The sequence below is a fragment of the Phalangium opilio genome, unplaced genomic scaffold (genome assembly GCF_054372755.1).
Source record: "Phalangium opilio isolate 3A_F unplaced genomic scaffold, DU_Popi_V2 ptg000105l_1, whole genome shotgun sequence".
NCBI classification, from domain to species: domain Eukaryota; kingdom Metazoa; phylum Arthropoda; class Arachnida; order Opiliones; family Phalangiidae; genus Phalangium; species Phalangium opilio.
The window spans coordinates 9,690,985-9,705,127 of NW_028324207.1; the positions used below are offsets into that span (position 1 = coordinate 9,690,985).

The window sequence follows — 14,143 nt, forward strand, 5'->3', positions numbered from 1 at the left end:
GGGGCAGAGTATATTGTGTATTAACACATTTCCCAGGACGGACGGACGGACGAACGCGGGGCTCATAATTTATTAATAAAAGACAAATATAGACCTACCGGGAACCAAAGGATTCAGCTGAATTTTTGGGTTTTCCATATTGGGGGTCGCGCAATAACCCCATACGTTAATATCCCCCGGGAGAGCCACAGAAATACTCGTAAAAACTCCTACAACTCCTTTCATTCCGCGCTGCTCTAATACACCAGGGTTCTTGCCAAATTTCCCAAAACTGATTTTAAACAGTACTTCCGCAGCCTGTGTATGATTTTACATTGAAGTAGTTTTGCCAATGAAAATAGCGTGACTGATCGTATTTCACAAAATGAAGACATGTATTAACTAGCTGTTAACTGCGGCGTAGCTCGCGTGTAATAAGAACTTCTATCAAAATGTTATAAAGAATGGGTTGATTTTACTGATTCGACAAGTGTTTTTGAAGCACCCTAGGAGCGAAGGCACTCGGCGTTGCCCGTCAGCCCCTAAGGATGCATTTTTTGATTACTACTTCTCACGCGGACATTATCTTCCATAAAGAAGGGTTTTTAAATTTCTGGCCCCCATTTAAAAAGATGGCCACAAATCGAACCCAAAAGACCATTCAGCCCGTCTATAGGATAAGGGAAACCAGTGTACTAAATATTTGCGAAATCGGTTGAAACGCGTGGACATTGTTGCATAGAGAAGATATTTTGCATTTCTGGGCGCCATTTATTAAGATGGCGGCGGATTGGAAAAATCATTCTTAGTACGCGCCTACTACTTATGAGTAACGTTCCTGCAAATTTTCAGCCTTCTAGGGCAAGTGGTTCTTCCACGATTCTCATTATAATTGTTTTCTTACTCTTCAAGGTAATTATGAATTTAACTGATATTTCAAAGGGTTAATTATTTGATATAAACCAAATTTCCAGGTTTTCCATGTTAGTATGAACCCTGTTTAAGCACGCGGCTTTAGTGAACTGAAGAGTGGCACTACAGAGCAAAGAGGCCAATGCAATCGAGGTGCTCTTCAATACTGCATACCCTAAACATTGGCCGATGTATATTAGACTTTCTGAAAAACAATTAACACTCTTTTAGACAAAAATTTTCAATTTCAGTCCTCTACGTTTTCTGATAATTAGCGAATAAAGTGGGGTAATTTCATAACGCTGCCTATGTGGCCCTTCCACCATTCTTATAATTTCGTAGGGTCGTACGATTCAATTACCCCTGTGCTTTAAAATAGAACCTAGTCCTCGCACAAATAAAATGGGAAAATAGACTAGTCCATTAATTCCAGAAGAGAGACAAAAAGCATAGGGGCGGGGGCCGCCTTCTTGGGTTATTTCCCTAGCACAGCTAGAGGCAGTGCGAATTGGCTAACCTCCAGCGTGTAGTGAACTTGGGCCTCATCTGGCGTTGCTTCTTGGCACCTGGAAGAATACCCCAAAAGCGGCCTCGCCGATGCAGTGTGTTGCTTTCTCTGTTTGTAGTAAACGAACTTGTCTATGGTCTGGTGTTTTTGAAAATTGCACAAGTCTCCAATACTTGGCACATTCCCACCAAATCGCGAGGTATTATGGGAGACGCACATGGACGGCCAACAGCTCTGTTCCAAGGATAGTTTCTAGGTAAAAATTAGCTAGTAAACTTTGTAAAACCTTTTTGACAGAAATTTTGATTTAAACTTTCAATAGACAAAATCGTTTATTATAAAAAGAGAAAGCAACACACAGGGGCAAGGCCGTCATTGGGGTTAACCTCCCTCTCTCCAAGAACCAACGCCAGGGGCAGTGCGAGTTGGTTACCTCCCGCCTGGTGTAGTGAACTCGGGTGAACTCACTCCATCTGGAGTTGCTTCTTTGCACGAGGGGCAATACCCCAATGGCTGCCTCGCCCATGTGTGTTAGTTTCTCTAGACAAATTTATCTATTTCATTCCTCTACGCTGTCCTATCTTCGTCAGTGAATAGCCCCTCATTTTTCCTGCGTGTAGCTTTAAGGGAATTATGGTTTAGTGGAGCGTGTAAGAACTGGGGGCGCGATTGCACTGTACGACCCCGACCGAGAAGTGAACCCAAACGTACTACGTAGTACGGACGGACGGTCGGTAACAGTAGGCGTTATTTCGCTAGGGACTCGTAAAGAAACGTTCGGCGTTAACGTTTTTAGCGGCGTAATATTTGTATTCGTCCGGTGTATGGCATGGCGAGCCAAGGCCCGGAGGCCAGCGAGCAACCTATACTCCTTTGTACGGTCTGCAGATCGATTAGGAACGGAACGCTAGACACCAAGCGGGGAACTAGCTTGTCAGCGCCTTGGACCCCGTCCAAGAGTTATGTATGGTCACCTTTTTCATGGGCCCGATTCATACCCGGCTTTTGGGAATAAAATAAATGTTCTTCTATTGTTAAACCCGCCTTTTTATATTAAAACCTACAAAGGATAAATATAAATTTCGGCCCATCTCCGATGCCGCCTCCTCCTCTCCGTTAAATGTTCATCGCAACCTGGTCTGGGATGTTTTCCGAAATACTAGAGGTAGCAGCTATGTACCGCTTCACTAGGTTAAGCGTATCATGAATCTAAAGCATGCCCCCTATAAAAATATTTGTTTGAACTCTAATATTATTCGCCTGTTTTAAATCGATTTATCAAGTTATTCGAATTTGAATTTTTCAAAACCGCAAAATTTTTTTTTCAATTTTAACCAATATAATCGCACAATGAAAATAAATTCGAGAAAATGGATTTTACAATATTTTCAAGGATTATTCGAAATATGTAAATATAAATCAAACTGAATTCGAATATTAACTCTGCAAATATAGTTTAAGTATTTAAGTAACATTTCTAGAAATTTCTTAATTACTAATATTTTCAATATTATATTATCAAGTTTTATTGTAAAAAAGTCTTCATAAAAAAATAAACTAAACAATGACTGAACTTTTGTATCAATTAATACTTTTAACATACTAGTAATCGAATTATATTATAATTATTATATATTTTTTCGATTATAGTAACAATGTTTAACTACTTGTAAATTAATTAGCCATCAACTCGAAATCCACATTGAAAAAATAACATCCAGGCATAATTAATTGGCCAAGAAACATAAATCGATTTGTTTTATCGACTCTCCGAGGCTTTGGAAGTCTAAGGTAATTAGAATTATTGTCCACCTTCAATGAAGGGTTCTTGGTTGAGTACTAAGCGTCATCTATGTACATTTTAGTAATTAAAAAGCTTAGTTGTGAGCCACGTTTATGTGAAAAAGATTTCACCGCCTCAACTTCTTTTAAACGCGGGATATCGGGCGGTTTTGACTGAAGAGTAGGCGCCATCTTTGAGCACTTTTAGAAAAGTAAAAAGCTTGGGACTGAAACTAATTTGACGTGTAGGCTTAATTTCTTTTAATAGCGGAGGCTGGAAACAGGGATGCTAGATGTTTAAGAGGGATTCGAAGGAAGAGGGAAGTTGTGGAAGCGTTATCGGCGTGTCATGTGCAGTAGGACCGTCTACCGGGTTTCTAGTTTTTAGTACCATTCAAGACCAAATCAAGGGTGATGCGAAATCTGAGAGAAATAGGGGCGCGCTAACTGTGGAACGGCTTAGGACCGGGTGGGAGGTAAAAAATGGGGAAGGAATACTCGGAATATGACTTCAATTTCTCCTTGAAAGGGGAAAAACAAGACGGCGGGCGTTTTAGACTCCCGTTAAAATTACCCTCGTCGGAATGAACATACGTGAAAAATCTCGACCTTCTCATCCCTCTTATAACACCTAGTATCCCTGCTGGAAGTTTTAAACTGAGCAGTAAACGCCATCTATGAGCATTTTTAAAAGTCATAACCAGCAAATTTTTAACCACGTCTTGAGTGAAATGATTTGTCTCTATTAATCCTGTAACATGTTAAACAAGGGCTACCTTTGCACGCTACGTTTTGCGTTCTTCAGGGAGCTGATAATCAAAACATCAGAATCAACCTAAAACAAACAAGCTACTCACAGAGAGAGAGAGTGAGTGAGAGAGAAGGGGGCCATTTGTTATTTAACATTACATACATCCAAGCTAAAGCGGCTCTTTTTGTTCAGAGAGTTCCGAAATGGATCGCTCGCGTGACAATGGGGAGACGGCACACAAGGGACCCATGAGCCGTTTCTCTTTTTATTCGGCCCCAAAAACCTTCATCGTTGACTTCGACAGCAGTTTGCAATGAGCGCTACATAAGTACTCTCATACTAAAGGTGTCACGAAGCGACGATATCATTTATTTAATAAGAACAACCAACGGTTTTGCGTTAATTTGCTGTTGATTCAAATTCGGTACAATTTGAATTAATTTTCAGATTAAAATTCTTGGATAATTTTTGCCAGTTTTTTCTCTTGATTTTCCCTGAATTATTGCTGACAAAAACTAGAGGTCAACGAGGGATAATTTTTTAAGAATTTTACTGTGTTATTTTAAACAAGTCAACTGTAAAATGAAATTCCTGGACTTGACTTTGTTAAAAATATTTTTGACTTAATCAAAACCTATGGATACTTTACAATAAAAGGTTTTTTGCCGTTCCCCCAGTGTTGCCAGGCCGTTGAGTCAAGATATTTCAGATATCAAGGGTACCGATTCAGTTTCACTCAATACTTTTACCAACTTGACTAACAACACTGTACCAAGAAGTGATATCTAGTTTACTAGGGAGAAGGTTTAAATTCGCCTCCAGATTTCCAGCGCCTCTTTATCTCCAGTCCAAACGTAGCCTGTCCGGAGTTAAAACCCGCCGCCTCTAAATTACAACCAGTATCTCATTGGTTCAAGTTGAAAACTCACGTCAGCGTGGTGACGCCAATGAGTATGAAAATTACAGTCATATTTGCCCGACTGAGGAGAGTGTAGCGAAATAGCCCGGCCTCCTTTTACGTCCCCCCCCTTGTATTTTGAAAGGGGGACCTCAGGACTATGGCGCGTCAATACTTAAGCACCTTAAACCTTCTCCCTAATAAACTAGATATCACTTCTTGTACAAATCTCTCTTGTATTTTAAGGCCAATCTCTATTAACAGCTGACGTAAAAGAAGGGGCTGGAGAGGTTCCACCAAAGACCCATTGATTTATACTTAAAACTTCTCCCTAATAAACTAGATATCACTTCTTGGTTATATTGAAAAAGGCTCACAGTTTCACAACAAACCTTCAAACAACTGGACTAAACTAATCCTGCTACTTAATTGTCCCTTTAATCGACTGCAACGTCACCTACATTGCAAACTGCGCGTGAACTGGTCGTGCGTGCCATTTTTTACGGCCTTACGGTACGGGTATCGTTCTTTTGGAATTGAATAGAGCCGAGGGAATCGTTTCGGCAATCACTCCCTCGTCTCCGCTCCGTTCATTGTGCGTGATGTCCCCGTCCGTTCCGTATGGTAACCAAACCACCACCGGGCCGAGATTGTCGGCGTGAGCCTTATTTCCACATGGGGAGGGGTTGAGGAGAGTGGTGGTGCAGTGTCAGTCCCGCGCTTGTTTTTTTGGTTAAAGCCATCCATTAGGGCACCGTTCAACGCCTCTATTGTAAAGCCAGGGGGAGACCATATTGTTCCCCTATTCGATACAGTTGAACTCCGCATTGAAACGGAAGCCAGATCTAAATCCTCTAAAAGCATTTTGTTCGCCGGTCTAATATAAACATGGCGAATCGAAAATTACCTTGCACCTACAAACGATTGGGTGCCCCTTGTGCGCACTTAAAACAAGTTCATTTTATTTTTCATTTCTTATTGATATTAGCGCAACAGCAACATGTTATTAAAATAATTTAAAAATTGCTGCCACATGCAGCATGGCGCATGTATATTTAGAACTTCTATCATCATGTTATAGCAAACTGGTAGGTTTTAACACAGGTTCATAAGATATGTTCAAGTTTGTGACTGGTTACAAACTGGAGCTTGTCTTGAAGTAAGTGAGGTAGGTCATAGATTCAGTGTAAAGCTAGGGAGGCCTGGTGGGGCGCTGCTGTCAAATGGGGCTTAGTAATGCAGACTAAATAGGAACTAGATGGAACTAGGTCCTGCAAAATTAACCACCGAGTGTAGTCTGCAATTCTCGCTTGACATTCTAATTGAACTAGCTCGAGCTGTAAGTCCCTCAGTAGCATTACAAAGTATAGGAAGAGTCATACTTATGGAGCATACCTTATAAACCTATGCTATTTGTATCTAGAATAATTTTAGTTCTTGGAGATGACAGACTTCTAAATTCATCAATAAAAACTGTCTCTGTAGGCAAAGACGGGGATAGAAAGTGTAGAAGAAAAGTGTAGAAAATTAATTGCCTGAAGTCCCAGATATTCAAATTTCTACTTTTGAAGACACAATCATTAAACATCAAATAAGTTTTTATCTTAGTTTTTTATTAAAATTTCTTTCATTTTATCAAAAACATGGCTAAAGAAATGAGGTTTGTAGATGTACTTGCACTGGTGTTTTAGGCCTAGTACATCGCGAGAGTGGCTCACCTGTAAATGAAACGCACGTCGTCTGCTTTTCCCCTATACCACCAAAAATTTGATCTTCAAAATACAATTCCACATTCTTCTGACCGCACCATCTCGACTTAACAAAACAAAATACAACTTTTTGAGTGGGATTTTTGACTCCGAGGGTCCAACCAAGACTGCGTGACTCCGAAATAAGAAAAAAAAATGTTAGAGAATGTTTTTGCACGTGCAACATTCCACGAGGAGAGAAATTATTATTTATCTTTACCTGGTTGAAAATGGAATTCTTCAGGCATACCTACGGGGCCCGAATCTTTTGAAAAAAGGCCATGGGGCGAAGGGGTATAGACGGTGAAAGCTAGAAGAGCTAGCGCCACTTTTAAATAGAGGCGGGTTGGTAGGTACTCTCATTCTTTATTTGTTGCATTCGAGCCGATGCAGGTGTGATATGTTATCCTTTCTAGCCTACCCTATACCTATGGGAAATTTTATTTATTGAAAACACCTTTGCGTGTCTCAAAATGGTCTACTGCTATATATACGTGGATTGTTATTATAAGCAGGGATCCTGTTATTAGAGGTTTTAATTGAATGATTACAGGAACTAAGATCAGTGTTTCCCGAGGTTTAATTCTGATGTTACCAGTGCGGGTCTTTTGCCCTATTATTAAAATTATTGGTTGAATTCTCACAGGCTGAGAGAAGCAAGGGTAAGGTAGGACATATAGCCCACTCGATCACGCGCGTAAGAGGTTCTAACTAGCAGACGCCACTAAAGCAATGCCGGCGCAGTAGTCCACGTTTCTAAGACTAATTAAACACTTATTTTTTTGTAATAAGTGACCATTTATATTTTTAATAGATTTCCCGTTTATATTTTGAAAAAGGCCGTTCTGTTAAGGTATAATGCTATGTTACCTGAGCTTTAATTTAAATTTTAATTTTTGAATTTGAGAAAAGTTTATTTTGAACAATTTCTATAGACCCAACCAACAAATCTTTTGAATTTTTATAACGGCTCAGATCTTGTTCTCGGATTTTGAGGCGAGAAAGGGATAACCTGATTGGCTTGACTTTGCCATGCGCAGAACCCGTTGTACCGAAAAGTCAGACTCTAATCCAATCAGAATAATAAGAGATTTATTTTCGTCGCTCAACGACAGATGGTACTACAGTCAACTTAGTTAATCACGTGATCCTATCCCTTAGATGGAGACGAGACCAAGCCAACGTGTTTATTGACTATGTTCTATAAGTATACCATTTAAATGTGGTGGTGTGGACGTGCATGGATATGATTGTTATATGGCCTGTCAACAGAAGGAACAGTGAGATGAGTTTCTTCTAAGCCAATAAAAGGCTTAACTACCACCCACGTGTCATACACTTTATTTGCTAATTTCAATTTGGTTTATGATCCCTGTTTATGATTTCCTGACTTTAAAAAAATAAGTTGTCGAAGCAACGTTTGTCAGACACCGTCATTGAGTCAACGTTCGAAATACGTGACATGAAATTGCGTAGAATTCTTTCTTATAAGCCTCGGTCTCAATGTCAAGGTGTTGAAAATATTTGTACAAAATGACAATAACAGGATTTAATACGAATTTATCGGGAAACACTTTTTTCCCATGAGCGAAAAGAAATTAGTATATATTTTAAATATTTTCATCCCATAAAAACCGGATGTGTCAATCGTCGGTCGGTGTGCCCATGCCTGTAATGGAAGCGGGCGTAGGAAATGTTCCCCATTTCATTTCATTATATTACAGTATTATAAATACTATATTTTCCAAGGTGATAGGTAATAAATAGAAAATATTGCGGGCTATAATCTCCCCTTTTTTGCCTCAAAAAAGACGACGATTTACGTCAAAAATAAGGCAAAACATCCACCATATCTGAAGGTATAATATCAAATCGTGAATCAGTACCATTCTACCCTGAATACACCCTTTCGAATGCTGCAAGGTTCTAAAAAACCCGGGCTTTACTTAGAAAAAATGCAGCCCACCGGGTTTTATTGGGTTTTGCGGTTTTTAATCTTTAGCAGTTGCATGAATTGTAGAAATTGTAATTCAAAAGTCTCTGCTTAATAAAGAAAGTCTAAAAATGTTTCATAAAAATCATAAATATTTAACAATTATTTTGAAGTTGAAACATTAAATATCTCGAGCTATCTTTAAAACGAAATTATTCTTGCATTAAAATTCATCAAAATTGAAGATATCAGAGATGAAAGGTTTTTTATGCCCAAAAAAAACCGTGGGTTTTCCTTTAGGCCGGGTTTTTTAATTTAACCCTGGCTTGATATAGGGTTTAAACGAAATATACGGTGACATTTTTATCCAAAGACGTTAAATAAGGCTTCAATATTACCAGTCCATTTCTAACGACTTTTAAATAATATTCTTAACTTCTCTAATTAGGTAACGTGTAGGTGTTGTGCGGAGTTAATTTGAACTTGGAGGATTACAGGCGCTAGTAGAGAAAACAAGTGAGTTGTCGCAAATACTTTCATAGCGTTTTCCTTTGGGTCCTCGCGGAGCGCTCCCAAGGAGCAATAATAATGGTAGTAGTAGTTTCCAGCTTCGTTAAAGACTGTTTTTGAAGAACAGGACCTCCTAGTTTTATTCCTCCATGGGAGCGCTCCGCGAGGATCCAAAGGAAAACGCTATTAGTTGAAGGAACTAAATTAACCACAGTCATTGGTCAAGCGTTTATGATGCACACGTTAGAGATTTGTGTAGCGAAATTTGATAAATCATTATTGAATGCGACTACTTAATTAATTTCTAAAATCACACATTTTACCAGTGTAACCTACAAGGTATAGAGAAGTTACCGTCGAAGGTTTCCACCATCTGTATAAAGAACATTCCAATAGTAATGAATCAGAAGCAGCCGGTCCAATGAACCAAAGATGAAAACTACTAAACTATGGCATCCAAGAAGATTCGATATTCATGAACGAACCGAGTCAATTCGACGACGTGTCTTGAAGAAATATTATTTAACAGTGCAGCGGGTAACCCGTGAAATGGGTTTCTCATGACAGCATTAAGTTAATAGCATACGGCGTACAAATGTAAATTGTCAAATTGTCAAGGACTCCGTTTAAGGTTTCAAGATCAAAGCTCGATTCTTACATTGAACCACGAGTCCAAATACGAACGTCAGATAGTGATGACGGAATAATGGGATCAGTGTCAACCAGTATCTGCTAGTGTCACGTGTTTCCGGTTCATTCTACGTCCATGCCCGGGTTACGAACCAAAGGAAGATTCACCGTGTCACGACGCGATGGACACCCAAAGTAAAATGGTATTTCATAGTGGGTTATTTTTGTTTACGTTGGATGATTCGAGACGGCTGACCGGTTACGATTGGGCAGGTGAAATTACAGCGTGGGATGATAATGGTTCAAATGATGTGTTGTGGAGCTTCTATTTAATATTTGACTCAAATCTGATTTGGTTCCAAAGCACCTTTGTTGGTTAACCCTTGGCAGATTAAAGTTTTAATTCAGTCATTAATTAGAACTACTATTCTGAGTTTTTAATTGTAGTCGTTAGTAAATACAAGTTGGGAAACCAAATTAGACCTCTCCGAGTTGAGACCCAATTAAGAGGTTTATCTTAAATAATTAAATAAATATAATTGATACTAATTATTTTAGTCGCCATTAGTTTACCATAGTTCTAGATAAATCGCTTTAAAAAACGTTATTCCTAAAATAAGTTTGAATATGGCTGTTGATGACGTCACAGAGAGGTATTAAACTGGACGTATCTGTGTGTGTGTCTGTCACCGCATTCGCAGAAAGCTATAAGTTGGCTTCTACTCTATTATCATCGTTAGGGTTACGAGAAACGTCTAGCCTCCCAACGGAGAAGCTTCCACCAAAGCTTCAACCAATTGCGGGTTTTCTTATCATTTACTGTGAATCAATCGCCTTTTATACCCTAAATTTCCAAAAATTCTCAAAGAGGCATACGTTGGAATTCAAACGTCAACAATAGCTATGTTTAAAATGAATTTAGGAATAACGTTTCTTAAAACGGCTTAACTAGAATTAAGCTAAATTACTGGCGATTAAAATAATTAATATCAATTATACAGTATTTAATTATTTAAGAGAAACCTCTCGGTTCGACTCGGAGAGGTAATTCATTTTTTTGGTTTCCCAACTTGTTTTTATTTTCAGTCCTAGTAAACGAAGACTATGTCGCCATCTCTTAACAACTTAATGCTTCATGGCACAGATAGCGAAGATATCCCTAAAATGCATTGTTTTATTGAATTTAAAAGTTTTAAAAAGTTATTTTCTTAAAAATACAGGGTGATTCTAAAATGGTGGTATAACCGAACTACTGTGGGTTCTATGAGCGATTTTAAGTCGAAAATGTTCTATGGCATTTTGTCATCCAGGCCACCGTTTAAAAGTTATGATAAGGATCATTTACTGATGACCCCTAAAAATTAATTAAATTCGAAAACAAAAGCCCAGCGGGTTGAATACATTTTTTAAGGGGACTCACGTGTTTAGAAAGCCTTGGTTTTCTTGAAATTTAAAACTGTTATTCGCCGTCGCGCGCCAACATTTAAAAATTTTGTAATCGCACGTGCAGCCTTTTACTGTGCTAAAGTCTCGTGACTACGATCTTCCCAACAATTCTTAAGCCTATTTCAAATTAGATTTTAAACAGCGTAGACAGTGAACGAAACCAACCCGCTTTTTTAAAAACCAAGTTTTAGAAAACCGCTTTTTGAGCCTAGAACGATAGGTATGCTCGACCACTTCGCCCTCGCCTGGGAAATGCTTTGGTTCATTCCTAGCTTCCTGCATTACTTCTGAATGCCGCGGTTACATTACTGGAACCATATGAGACTGCTGTATTGCGCCCGATGGACAGAGAGTAAAAAGCGATTCGAGGGCTCTGGTATGGCCCTCCACTAATTACAGCGATTAATCAAAAACTAAACTGATAATGGCCACTTGTCGTCAAGGTCGTTGCGATGCTACTTTACATCCACTCTTCATAAACTTTCCAAATTCATAAACATTTCCAAATTACCGCCAAAGATGAAAGAAAACCACTACAATTTGAACTCTTGCGCGTTTTGCAGCTTTAATACCCTTCCAAATTCCAACTGACTTTACAGTTAGTATTTTAAATCCGGCCACGAAAGCAAACAAAAGCCAGCGATTCATCAAGTTTTGAGAATCGAATGTGAGAACATCTAGTCAGACTCTCATTCCATGAGGCAAAACACGGTACACCGCCAAAAACTGACATTTAGTTGATTTCTTAATTTGGCTTCTGACTTTACAATTTTTACGTTACATTGCAGTAGAGCCCATGTGTTCCGTAACTTCTTACTCCATTGACGATCAAATTGTTAAAATTAAGTTTTGATCCGCTTTAAACAAAAATACGTGTAATTTTGCTTGAAAAGCTTGACTTCTTTTTGCGATTCTCAGAAGAGAGTGGAAATAAAACATTAAACCTTTGTTGATTGTTTGTTAGGGTTTTCTCAATCCGGCAAGAATCTTCCCATTTGGTCCATTTTATTAAATTTTCAATGCATTTCCCCATTGGGTTAGGCTTTTCTCAATTTGGCATTAATCTTCCCATTTGAACCCATTTTTAAGCTTACATTGGTGGAGGACTTCTTTATGGAGTTCACGGGGAAGTAAATCGCGAGCGCGATTACTAAACACGTGAGTCCCCTTAAAAAATGTATTCAAGCCGCTGGGCTTTTGTTTTCGAATTTAATTAATTTTAAGGGGTCATCAGTAAATGATCCTTATCATAACTTTTAAACGGTGGCCTGGATGACAAAATGCCATAGAACATTTTCGACTTAAAATCGCTCATAGAACCCGCAGTAGTTCGGTTATACCACCATTTTAGAATCACCCTGTATATACACCATACAGATATTTGATAGGGTTCGTTAAAAGACCATACTTATTGTGTAGCGTCAACATAGACCAGGGATACTCTTTCCGGTTTCAACACCCTAAATACACCCGTGCAATACCGGGTGGGTAAGCTGGTATTTAATATCTGAAAGAACGGGGGCTTCACTGAATCTCTTTTCAAACGGCAGCTACCGAGACTAAATCAATTAAGTGGAATAACTTAAACGAAACTTGATCTTTCAATGCCAGGTCGGGTTTGTTTGTTAAAGAAGTATTTCACAAAGCAAACCGCATTTCCGCTGGCTGTATATAGGCCTAGATATCGCAAAAAAAAACTAAAATTTCAAGCCCGTTATCGATATGAAAGGGAGTAAACTATAACTTCCTCTTTTCTTATCAAGTTTGTTTTTCCCGATACCGATATCCTTCCCCGCTGCTCTATCCCCTTATAAAGGGCTACTTAAACCCTGCACTTTCAAATGACGACTGGTGGCTATGATTTCGCACGGGTTTTCTGCCGATGGATTTGGGTTCTGCAAAAATAGTGGTTAGTTCAGTCAGAAGTGAGATGAGACTAGAAGTACTGAGCTAACCAAATTCTTCACTCGGCGAAAGTGAATATTCTTGATAACACACCAACGGTTGGCCCTCTAGTAGCGGTTTCTGAATTTTCCCTCTCCAAAACGTGAGACGCTCGTGGCGGTAGACGGGGGCCGAACTAGATTCAAGGAGCCGCGTCCGTGTTCGGCAGCTTTAGGTTGAGGGGAAGGGGGTAGGAAATGTTTTTGAAAGTCGACCAATTATTTTCTCTGTAGTGTAGGCGCGATGGAAGCGGCGAATAAAATCCTCAAATTTGTTCACTAGTGCCAGGATCTACTATCAATGCTATAGCCCTTCACTTCTAGTCTCATCTCTCTTCTGGTTCAGTGAGTGTTATTTTTGTACGGGCGTTTTCGAATCGAAAATGTAAACTCTATGACCGATTTTAACAAAGACAAAGTTAGAGACATCCTAAACAAGATATGATCATTGGAATGTGTGTGTTTTACAAATGAACCCTTAATATTATGTATGTAAAACCAACACGAATATTAATAAAAACTGTCTTTGTAGACAAAGGCTTATTGAAAAAGTGAAAGATAAGTGTAGAATATTAATTGCCTGAAGTAACAGATATTCAATTTTCATTTTTGAACCCATGATTATAAAACATCAACTTTTTGAAAAAAATTCTTATCTTGGTTTTTTTTCACTAAAATAGCCCCTTCCAAAAAGTTTTGAAAAAATGTTCTTAGTCTGAGTCAGTTCAGTTCTTCCTACAAACAGGAAGTAGTTTCCCCGCATAGCCTAGTTCACAACCTAGATATGACGTTTTTTAGCTCCAACTGCGCATGCGCGAAGAACTTAAACAACAAGATGCACAAGGCAGTCAAACTTTTTGGAAGGGCTATTGCTTTTGCGAAAAATATTTTTCAACATTATTATTATTTTGCTCTCAATATTAGCTCTAGAAAAAGGCTTCTTCAAGAATTTTTTTAAGGGATACTAGCTTGATGCTACGTTTTATTTCGACTGACATGGTCTTTAAGAAGCTGATAACATTTTTCTGTCCATTTTATTCCCCTTATAGGGCTCAACCAAATTGTAAATATTTGAGAGAAAACGCGTATTATTTTTAAAATGA

The 14,143-nt window shown here is 38.7% G+C and overlaps 2 long non-coding RNA genes across 2 annotated transcripts; both read left to right on the forward strand.

Moving 5' to 3' along the window:
* Positions 1-1,426: 1,426 nt before the first annotated feature.
* On the forward strand, positions 1,427-2,972 carry LOC149629886 (uncharacterized). Its single transcript, XR_016374480.1, has 2 exons — positions 1,427-2,363; positions 2,468-2,972. It is a non-coding gene; the product is annotated as an uncharacterized LOC149629886 (long non-coding RNA).
* A 515-nt stretch (positions 2,973-3,487) lies between these two features.
* On the forward strand, positions 3,488-4,609 carry LOC149629887 (uncharacterized). The gene is made up of 3 exons (XR_016374389.1): positions 3,488-4,049; positions 4,127-4,277; positions 4,380-4,609. It is a non-coding gene; the product is annotated as an uncharacterized LOC149629887 (long non-coding RNA).
* Positions 4,610-14,143: the final 9,534 nt, after the last annotated feature.